We start from the raw sequence: 11566 nt of genomic DNA, 5'->3' as shown, positions 1-11566 counted from the left end.
GGCCCGCCCCGAGAACGCGGCATCCTTAGGAGTGCCGGTGGCAAGTTACTCTCCGGTTCCATGTTTCGAAACAAACCAGCTCCGGTAGTCAAGGATGTGCAAGTGATGTAGATTTTAAAACCAGCTAATTATGTCTCCTGCTTAAGCCAGTTTATTATTTTTTTTTTAATTTCTTGAAATGTATTTTTCCCGTGTACTCCTGCGCACTGCTCTGAGTTGGTGGCAGTGGGTGGCAGCCAGGATGGTTGTCAGTACTAGCAGCACGTTCTGAAAAGATAAACCATGATTTACAGTGAAACAGCTGTTGTAATGTTGGTCGTCATAATTTATTTGTTAATACACGTTTTCTATTTGATAACGGTATCATTTAACGCTGCTTATGGAGCAAGTACATTAAATATTCTAAGCATACACTTTTTTGACTATGTTTTTCTTTGCTCTGTGGTATCTTTTTTCCTCAGAGACTTCCCTCCGTCTTGTCCTTCAGTAAGTGCATTGGAGCAGCAGTTTTGAGGTGGCTCATTTATGGAACTTAAAAATCCCCCTTCCATATACTGCTTGTGATGCATTCCATATTGATGAGATGATGAGGCCTCTTGGTCCTCAATACAAACTGATAGATCATACCTCTTAAATTTTGCATATTTCTTTTAGTATTATTTCAATTTTTTATTTCCTGCATAATTACTAAACATCAGCACTTATATTTTTAATTTAATCATTAAGTTCATTTTAATCTGAGTCTTTGGGATGTCACTAGAAATTGAAAAGGACAAAAGATAATGTTTTGTTAATAACAATACTGGTATAGATCAGTAATGGCTCTTGTTTTTTAATGTGAGGATTTGCATTACAGCAGCCGAGAGTGGAGTCCTTTTGGGAAAGGGAAAACTTGCATCAAGTGATTTGGCTTGGACTTTTTAAAAATAAATATTTGTGTGTTTTTGTGGGACCCTTGTAGGCAGTTTGATTATATTGATAGATTGAAGGAAGATGAAGTAATCACGGCTGAGCTGTGCTGTAAACCAAAGATCTTGGAAAGGTGACCTTGACTTTTAGAAAAAAAAGTTAAAACAGCACTCTGAACAATATCTGTGTTCTCTATTCAGCAGTACAGTGTCACACTACCCAATACTTCTGATCCAGTGTTAAATCTTGGTTTGAATGTGGTAGGTTCTTTACAGCATTTCACCGAAGCCTTCGCTTTACTCTGATTCTTGAAAGGACGCAATAACAGGCAGAAGCGATGTAGATGACAAGGGAGCCGTTATTTCCATTCCCGTGCGGTGAGCTCCGGGCTGACCGGGGCGCAGCCCTGCCCGGAGCCGCCAGGGGGCGCCGCTGCCGCGGGCTCGGCGCTGCGCGCGGCCCCGGCCCCGCTCCCGCTCCCGCGGCGGCCTCGGGACGGGCCCGTGAGGAGACGGGCGCCACAGCTTCGGCCTCGCAGGGCAGGAACCACGAACGCCTTCAGCTCCTTCGAACCTGCACTCGCCTGCAAAAACGTGACAGCAGTTGGGCAAGCAGTTAGCGTGTAGGAAAAAAAGATATGGCGTTTATGCTCAGCTGGAAGCTTGTCCTGATTTGTTTTCCACAGATTGCTGGAGGCACTGAGGATGTTGTTAGACGACAAATAGAATGACTTGTAAACAGAACCTGCAGGAAGGTAGTACAATAAAAATACTTATTTACATATTTCCTGCTATTGTGCAGCAAAACTTAACAAGTCAGTCAGGAATGTATTAATTTTATTTTTATGTGATTATATTGAATAGTCCCATTGAACTTGGTGGTATTTCCCATGGTTTAAGGTAGAGGTTTCTGAATTTAGTTTTCTCATTCTCTCAGCAGCAGCAGTAGTAACTCCAGATGATGTGTGAGGTCTTACTGGTGAGGAGGGATGCTCCCAAACCTCACTCCCCTAAATGAGGAACCCATGCTGCTGTCTCAGCCATCCCCATCACCCCAGCCTCAACTTTGCACCTACCTGAACAATGCTGGTACAGCAATATCCAGAATACAGACTACCTAATGTTGAAAGAATACTTAAAGAAAGTACCATTTACTTGTTCTGCAGGTGCATTTTATTGTCCTTATTGGAGATTGAATAGTAGACAGACCTGTAATCTGACCCAATACTTATTTTTTTTGCAGCTCCTGTGCTGTTTACACTGTGTCATAAGATAAATGGCACTGCTATTAACTGGAAAATCTGATCTAGCATATATGATGTGCATTAAGAGTGACAGATCTGTTCCTTGCTCTATACTTAGTAGTACCACTCTGAATGGACCATCTGGTAGAACAAGTCTTCCTTAGGAGATTTAAGTATTTATTTTACTGAGATCAGTAAGGAAACTTGTATATGTATTTAGATATATTATTAAACATATTATGATAAGAAAAGAAGTATATAAACAGCTGCTCACTTGCATTGTGTTAGTAGTTGAAGGAAGTTTGTGGAACTTACTAGAACATCCTGATGTCCTGGTCCTGCTGGAGCTGCCTGTGACTCCATTTAAGTTTCTCTAAGTGTCTGTTCACAAACAACCTCTCTTCACAATCCCCCTTCTCTTGGAGTAAGTCCAGGATGACAGTGCCTGCTACAGCAACTGTGTTTTTTTATCCAGGTCAGGTTAGGCACATCCACCTGCCAGGTATCCTACCTGAAAGCTGTGACCAGTATTAAATTCAGTCTTCTGCAATTTTCAACTGACTTTTTTCCCCTCTGCTCAGACATTCTTCATTCATCTTATGGTGATTTGTTTCTGTTTCCTGACTAAATCTCTTCCTCTCGTTTCTTCTCTGGCTCCTGTGGATTGTAAACCACATGCTGGAACACAAGTAAACTGGAAATGCTACAAATATTTTATAAAAAATATTTTTAAATCACAAGCGTGTCTTCAGCACATCATTAAAAACTTAGTTTTTCAAGTGCTATTTGATGAAAATCAGGTATTTGTCAGACATTTAGCATTTGGGTACCAAATTGATCTTAATCCTAAAATACAGATATCTAATTTACTCACATTGTGAATATCTCTGCTTTGCATGGTCCTCATGTAATAAGGTTCAGAGAAATACTATTACTTGTAAGACGGTAGGCATCAACCCTCAAGAATTGAAAACATAAAAGATTGTATCAATGACTGAATGACAGAGAATGATTAGTTCAGCTGATACAAATCTTACTTTAAATATCACTTAAATCACAAACCTAGTTAATAAATTTAAATTAATATCTTTTAAGACTTCTAATGTGTTAGTATCAGCTAATAGTTCAGGAAGAATTATCATGCATAGTATCAATAATCATACATTAAATGTATGAAAATTTGGATAAAAATTAGACCTTAATATAACTGTCATCAGATGGATAAATTGTTATCACACAGAAGCACTTTCTGTGAAATCAGTAGGAAGTCTGAATCATATAATCATAGAGTCATAGAATGGTTTGGGTTTGAAGGGACCTGTCCTGGGTTGCAATGCAAGATGTAACCAAGAGTATGTATTCTGTTACCATCTGTTAAAACCAGGTGGGGCAGTGTTCTTTGTCTCTTCCACAACTCAACATTCCTCCAGGGGGATATCTTCTGTTAATAGGCCACTGAGTCTCACTGCATGACTGATAAATTACATCATCCCATTGAGATGCTCCACCCAGGAGGAGGAGCCAAGCATTCCTACCTAAATATGATCTGAAACTTAGAATACCATGGTCAGCCTTTTTCCCCTAGATTCCCAAAAGAAGACCAGACTGTTCTACACCATCACTGGACCTTCAGAGGGGCAACTACACCCTTCTACAGGATCACTGCTTCAACAAAACCATGTCTGTTACTCTAGGAGGACTGCAGCCACCACTTACTCAGACTGCTGCCGACACCCTGACCAACAGTGTGTTAGGTTGTATTCTGACTCTGTCAGTGGTTTTCATACTACTTCATTTTATTTTCGTTTTCCTATTAAGTTGTAGGTTGGTTTTTTTTAATTATTTTTACATACTAGTAAAGAAATGTTATTCCTACTCTGATATCTTTACCTAAGAGTACCTTAATTAAAAAATTATAATAATTCAGAGGGAGGTGGTTTACATTTTCCATTTCAAGGGGATCTCCTGCCTTCCTTAGCAGACACCTGTCTTTTCAAACCAAGACAGGACCTTAAGGATCACGTAGCTTCAGAGCCCCTGCCATGGAAAGGGACACCTTCCACTAGAGCAGGTTATTCAGAACCCCATCAAAGCTGGCTTTGAACACTTCCAGGAACAGGGAATCCACAGCTCATTTTTTTTATAATCTGAAATTTGAGTACCTTTTTTCCCACTTATTTGAAAATTATCTAAAATAATTGCTGAGAAAAATCTGCTGCTGGATGGAGACACTCATACATAATGGTGCAGATCTCTTCGTGACTCATTTATGAAAATTTGCAATTGTAGCCATTAACAAGTTATTGCTATTAAAAAATGGGGAGAATGTCTACAAAATATAACTGTTCTTCATAGTAAATGGAAAATAATTTAGATGTCAAATGTCTAATACCTGAATAAAAGTGGCTAATGCTTTCATAGGTACATCTTTTTGCTCTTTTGTACTGAAATGGCTGAGTGTCACTTCATTAACTGATGAAGTGTTACTGGGACAGCCACAGAGAAGGTTGTGAGGTGCTCAGATATTAAAATAACACAAATTAAGGTGGGCCAGTTTATGCAGGATTTTTGGGGTTTTTTGGGGTTTTTTTTACAGTTTGTAAAATGTTTTGAAGTGAAAGTTGCATGCTTTGTACTAAAAGTGCCCTCGTCCATGACTGTACCCTTTCTGTACTAAGTTCTGTTACAGCTACAGTGAGTGACAGCTCAAAAAAACCCAGTGAAGTCTGGGCTGGGTTCTGAACACCATGTCCTTATCCTGAAAGGATAAGCCAAGGAATATGATATTTCCTCACAAAATAAGAGTCCTCTTTGAACTCAGATCTGACAGGCTGTCAATATTGACCTCTAACTGTTTTGTCAAGTATTTGTTTGTGAAGCATGTTTTCTGAAGGTTTTAGAGTATCCTTTTTTTCTCTTCCATTAACTCTAAATTCAAGAAAGCATCCTCCTTCAGGGAAATACAAGCTCATCAGCAATTCAGATGTTAAAACACAGGTGAGTTGCTATGGTTGTGAGGTAGCAAAGCATTGAAATCAAGTGGAAGTTTCACTTAATTTGGAGGGGCAGAGAGCGTGAGTTTTCAAATGTATTAAAAATATATATATATATATCCATACACAATATTATTGAATGTTTTTTTTTTATTCTGTCAACAAATTTTGATTTAGATGTACCTTTCTTTCTAGAGGAAAAAGAAACTACATGCTTTGATGTCAGGCAAACTCATGCATGCTTTATCACGGGCACCTGATGAAGGAAGTGCTTTCCTGTAGCACCTGTTTCACAGCTGATAAATTCTGCTTGATGCAGGTGCTAATGAATTGTATATTTTCAAGTTTTATCAGCATTCTCATCTGTTAGAGTTTCAAGTTCAGATCTGTGGGAACTGTTTGTAAATTGGTTTAGGGTTTCTTAGTGCTTCCTAGTTGATTTTTTTAATAGCTATAATGTTAAACCAGATAAAACCTGATTAATCTGTCAGAATTTGAAACATGTTGTACAGATTCTATGAAATTATAAGAACATTATAAGAAATGTTCATTATGAACATTTATTAGAAAATGTATAAGAAATGTTCATTATGAACATGATTATAAGAAATTTTGTTGCAACAAATTTGTTCCTTTAAATGTTCTGCAATTAATGCTAGATGGTTTTATTTTAATGTGCTAAGAAATATAAATGCAGAAATATCTACTGGCATTTGATGTCTCAGTCACAGAAAAACTTACCAAATGGGCTAAAGCAGTTGAGTTTGATCCCAAATATTCTAAGTATTCATATATGATGGAATTGATTATGGTAATGTTTAGCAGATTTTGCTAGTCCATCTTTACATGTTCTTTTAGAAGAAAATACATATTGTCTGTACTGTATTAGGAGACAGGGTAATTGTAAATACTCGTAATATTTTTCATGCAAGTTCTTTGGCTTCAAGATTACAAATAACAGGGACAGAGTTAAGGCTTGTTATGTTTTTAAAAAGTTTAATAGATAAAAGCAAAGCATGGGAACAAACTGAAGTATTTATCACAGTTATTTAAAACCCCAGAGCAGAACTGTTGCCTGAGATTAGGTCTTGTACAAGAATAGCCAAATGGAAGAAGCTGTATCTTCTGCTGCAGTTGCACAGAGGTCACTTCTGTGCCTGGGATAAAGGTCCTGTCCTCTCCAGGACACACAGATGTCCTGTGAATGCTCAGTAGCTCTGGGATGTTCTGAAGGCAGCGTGTTTATTGCATGAGCTCAGATTAACCCTAGAGAGCTCAGGTTCTGATGTGCGAGGGCTGTGCTGGATTTATGTGTGTCCTGTGCAGCTCACCTGCTTGTGCTCCACCTGTCTGCTGCATCTTGTGACTAACAGGTTATTATCAGTCATATCTGATAATCCAGCAAAAAGAGAAAAAACAAATTAAATTATTTTGTAAGAAACATCTTTAATTTGCAATGCTACTTCTTAATAAAGGATACTTTAATTTTTTTTGCAATGCAGAAAAATTTATGTACAATTTAAAGTAAAAGTACACATATTTTTCTACTTTTCAAAAATTAACTTCAGTAAATACAAGTATGAATTTGTTTACAATTAAAAGACATTGCAATTAGACCTGATAAATAATTTTGGCTCAGATAACCCATGTTCTAGCATGCTAGTCAGAAAGATATAGCAGAAGTCTTGAAGAAGTTTGTATAAAGTCTGTAAAGGTTAATTAAGAAAAAGTTATTTTGAAATTGAGGCAATTTGTAAAACCCTCCAGCCTTGCCCTTACATTCTTTCACATGTATGTAGGATCCAGGGAACAAACCATTCAAAATACTTTTGAACAGCTGCAAGAAGAATTTAACTTTCTTGCTGAAGAAGATATTAAGAAGTCTAAATGCTTCCAGCTGTTGCAGTAGTAAAACTTCTGTTTGTAAGGAGATACAATATACAGTACTTCAGGAATTTGATATTTCAGATACAGTCTGTGTTTTAAACTTAGATTTGATAAGTACATTTATTTTCTGACTTTTAAAATATTTTCTGAATCCATCTCTCCTGTTCTTTTATATGTTTATGTAGCAGAGAATTTTGTTCATTGTCAACCGACCTGCCAAGTTAGATCTATCTATACTTACAAGACATTTGGATTAACTGTAATTAGAAGCACATTCAATGTATTAGTTAACAGTACAAATTATGTGATAAAATCCAATAAGAATTTTATTATAGCTTGCAAAATTTTACTTATAGGTATTAGATACATATCTAGGTGCTATGATCCTTTGAACAAAATTAACAATTTTTCTCTTAACTGAAATGTTAGCAAAGTGAAGCTCTGGGTAGAAACTTTAAAATGTAGCTTAAAAAATTTTTTTTGCATCTAGCATGCTGACTTTTGTAGACTGCAATTCTTCACACTCTTGATCGATGGGATTGTATATTCTATGAAATTTTGTGAACTCTCCTGCTGAGCTGCCACAATGTATCATGAGATGGAGCTCTGAGACAGAACAAGAGTCAGCAAAGGCAGTGGCACTCCTTTTAAATATTTCTGGTGTGGGAAAAAATAAGGGTTCTCTAAAATGTGAACTCTTCAGCTACATTTAGAAATTTCCAAAGGAACCTGACAATCCAAAACAACAGTTTTGCTGTTAAAATTCTGGATTGTTTTTTCAAAAAGCTTACTGATACGAACTTCTGTCTTTTCCTTCATTAAAAAGTCTCATCGCTCCTCTTTCAGGTAGTTGTTTCAAAAATTTGATATCATGATATCTATCACACCCCTAGAAGACTTGTCCTAATACTTAGATATCACAATGCTTGATTTCTGTCATGTACATCCAATTTAAATCTTTCAAGAGTCAGCTTCCTGGACTCTTTTGTGGCATGCTCATATCTGCTAGTTCAGGATCCCATACTAGATATGCTTTTCTCGTGCAGAGGCTGATAAGCTGTTGGTGGTACTCCGTTTATGAAGTTAAATTGACTTTTCTCACTCTGTCTCTAGAATGCAAATTTTCTTGTAAATGTTTCTTGCAACTCTTTCTGAAGCTTTCCCATTTATTGAACTAATAAATTAGGGTTGGGTTTTTTTTGGTAATAAATATTTTCACAGTGCTCTGTCTTTATGGCAAGATTAGTTGTGAAATTAACAGGTTTTAAATTCTTTCATGCAAAGGATGGGTATATTCTGGGAGTTAATAGTTTTTGAGGTCCATTTTTATGGAGGTTTTTTTATAGTTTCTTGACAATGTTTATGCTGTTTTTGATAGTTGTAGATAAGGCCAGAAAAAATGGTGTGGGTTCCCAATCATACAGAGAACATAAATGAAAATAAAACTGTGATGATTGATATAAGCAACTGAAACATTGACCGATAGTTTGAGGTATCTACTATGAAATTCTCAAACCCTTTGTAGCATGGTGGCCTTGAAAAAAATCCCTTCGTGACTAATTATTCAGTTGTTATCTTTATAGATATTATAAAATTATTTTATGCCTTTCTTGTAAACATGTGTCCACATGAGTGCTGCCCAGTCAGTGGCAACCATGCACAGAGCTATTAATAACATGCTTATTTGAAGAGGTGTAGATTAAAAAATTCTAGTAATTCTAAATAAATTTATAATTGCATGAGCAGATGTCAGAAGCAGCTGAGTCACCTTTTCACCTATAGAATATCTTATGAGGAAACTGCCAGGTAAAAATGGAGTTGGAAGGTATCAGTAGGTGGCAGAAAAACACTAGTATTGTAGTGTTACCTGTGTAAGCAGAACGTGACATCTCTGCCTTTATAATGTTTAGAAGTTTTCATCTTTCTCTGTGCTGATCTCCAGACCCCTTTACAAGACTTCTGGTTCACTTATGACAACCTTTTGTTGTAGTGCTGTATTACTGTTCTCCAGATAGCTCAAATCGGTCATCAGAGGGAACTTTCCAAATGTTTTCAGGAGAATCAGACAGCTCCTCTTTCCTGAGAAGGGAAGTTTGAGGGGTGGTGAAATGAGAAAGTCTTCACAATGCTTAGAACCCTTCAAATGATAGCAAAGTTGCTCTAGGATAATGCAACTGTAATTTGGAATAGTTATTTTGCTCTTCTGTGGGGTTTTGTTTGCTAATGTAATTTTTGTATCAGTTTGAAAAGATGAACTCCGAGCTCTTGAGTCTTTGATCTGCACAGCATCATTTTGGATCCAGCAGTGCTTACTTCAAAGTACAATCATATATGAAAATCATATGACTTTTTTGAGCTTTGGAAATTATATGATGGCATCAACTCTATGCTCCATCTTGAGCTAAGAAAACTGGCTAGATCCAAGCTATGAGGAACCAGGAGTATTTATTGTTCAATCTGCCAACAGATAGTTCTAGCTTTGTGTTCAGAGTTATATCATCTTTGCTTTTGGTGGGATGTGTTTTAAGTTTCACATTGGCCACTCATATGAGAAAGAACTGGCTTGGATCAGTTATTCTGTTCTCCCAGCTCCTCTGGGGCAATTGAAAGTCATACAAAATTAAATATATTTCTGTGGTATTTGCAAAACTCTGTAGGAGTTTTTGTTGTTGTAAAAGTAAGGTGATAAGGTTTTCAGAGTGATGGAATTCTACAGTGTCCGATAGTACAAATTATAATAACATATAATATAGTAATATATAATATAATAATACAATTATAATAGTTCTAGTGAGTAATATTGTTTGTGGGAACTCATGGTGTCTCTGTATGTCTTGAAGCTGATATTAAGACAGCTCCCTACTTTTTGTAGAATGATTCCAAAAAAGGCTTTTCCCAAAACCTTTGTAGGAAGCACTTCTTTGTCTAATTTGTGACTACAATGAAAGGTGCTGGCATGCTTCCCTCATGGTAAGGAGACATGGAGGGCTCAAGGAGGAATTGATAGGAAGTTTGTCTGAGCAACACAAAGAATTCCAAAAAGAGTAGAAAGTTCAGTCACAATGTTTGGATTCTATTCCATTCAAGCTCCAGACTCTATTTTCAGCCATAGTTGATGACTACCTTGAGCATATAAACACTAGGAAGTTTGGAAGAAAAAAAATGAATTAAGGAGTATTTAAAACATGACTGTTTGCAATAAAATGTTTAATAGGCTTTTTTGGAGTCCTTTTATTGAAATAAATTTTAAATAACTTTTAATTTTTTCAATTTGAATGGGTCATGGAAAGGGAATTGCAGAACACGAGGTGTCTTAACATGATAGAATAGAACCATAGAATCATGTAGGTTGGAAAAGACTGCCACATCCATTTAATTTTACAAGTCCCTTAAACTGTCAGTATTTAGGTTCATTATTCCAAGATATCTATTCTACTTCTCTGAGGCTAGAAGAGGGCTTCCCAAGATAATTTGTCACAGGGCATGTCCTCCTGGGAAAAGTCCATTAATGTTCTTCTTGTCAAATGTTGTTGTTCTTTTACAGAACGTAGCAAGTAGAATCCTTTGAGGAAGATACAAATAATTAAATTCTTAATTAAAATTAAAATAAAATTTTATTTCAAGTGATATAATACGAATCAAATGGATTTAGTACCTTAAACACCACCTCTTACACTGTATAAAAATGATTTTATATAGTACAGAACTGTTAGCAAAAATGCATTAATTGTAGTGGATTTAATGTGACTATGCCACAAGTGTTACTTGGACACACCTTGAATTAGACATTTATTTCCTAATGCCTTGGAGTACATAATATTATTTACCTACATCATTTTCCTCTGTAGTCAGACTTTGAAGTTACAAATCAAAGTAATTTGTCTGTTCCAGTTTATAGGATTCTAAAAGAAATAGTTCTTCAAAGAGCATGTATTTCTAAAAGAAATGTAAAGCACAGTTTCTAAATGGAATAAATAATTTGTGGTTTAACAATGGAGGAAAAAGAGTTTTAGTAAAGAACTGTATTAGAAGTGCTGAATATTACACCAGAGCTATTGAATGTTGGTCCCAACTTAAGTAAGTTATTTTAGCATCCAGTTAAAAAAGCAGAATTTTTGAATTTCTGAGATTCACTAAACATTCTGAGTTAGAAGGGACCTACAAGGATCATTAAGTCCCACTCCTTGACTTACAATTTAATACTGCAATAGACAACTTGCTAGTAGTGGCTGTGGAAGCTGAACCAGTAAAATGTAATTTTTATCATAATTCCTAAAGATGTTCTTTAAAGCATGTGTGCTTTTGGGAATGTCTGTTTTAGAAGTAAGTCTTTAATTCAATAAATGTTTGCACGTTTTTACTTCTGTGCCTAGATTGCAGCATGTGCAGTGCTCAGCAGAACTGAATATATACATCTATTATACCACAAAATGCTATTGAAAAATAACTGTATCAAGTCTAGGAAAGTCCTCCGCTTTCTGCATTTAATCAGATTCACTGAGTGGAAGGTGCAAGAAATCCCATCATAGACCCT

The 11566-nt window shown here is 36.2% G+C and overlaps 2 long non-coding RNA genes across 2 annotated transcripts; one reads left to right on the top strand and one right to left on the bottom strand.

The window, feature by feature from the left end:
- The first annotated feature begins 1380 nt into the window (after positions 1-1380).
- Positions 1381-7186, top strand: LOC147651888 (uncharacterized). The gene is made up of 2 exons (XR_015289756.1): positions 1381-1663; positions 3738-7186. It is a non-coding gene; the product is annotated as an uncharacterized LOC147651888 (long non-coding RNA).
- On the bottom strand, positions 1614-3748 carry LOC147651889 (uncharacterized). The gene is made up of 4 exons (XR_015289755.1): positions 3521-3748; positions 3027-3110; positions 2468-2809; positions 1614-1653 (listed from the first exon to the last, which is right to left on the bottom strand). It is a non-coding gene; the product is annotated as an uncharacterized LOC147651889 (long non-coding RNA).
- Positions 7187-11566: the final 4380 nt, after the last annotated feature.

The sequence above is a fragment of the Cyanistes caeruleus genome, chromosome 8 (assembly GCF_971803275.1).
Source record: "Cyanistes caeruleus chromosome 8, bCyaCae1.hap1.1, whole genome shotgun sequence".
In the NCBI taxonomy this organism is placed as follows: domain Eukaryota; kingdom Metazoa; phylum Chordata; class Aves; order Passeriformes; family Paridae; genus Cyanistes; species Cyanistes caeruleus.
The sequence above is the reverse complement of the archived record's forward strand: the minus strand, read 5'-3'. Positions and strand labels throughout refer to the sequence as shown.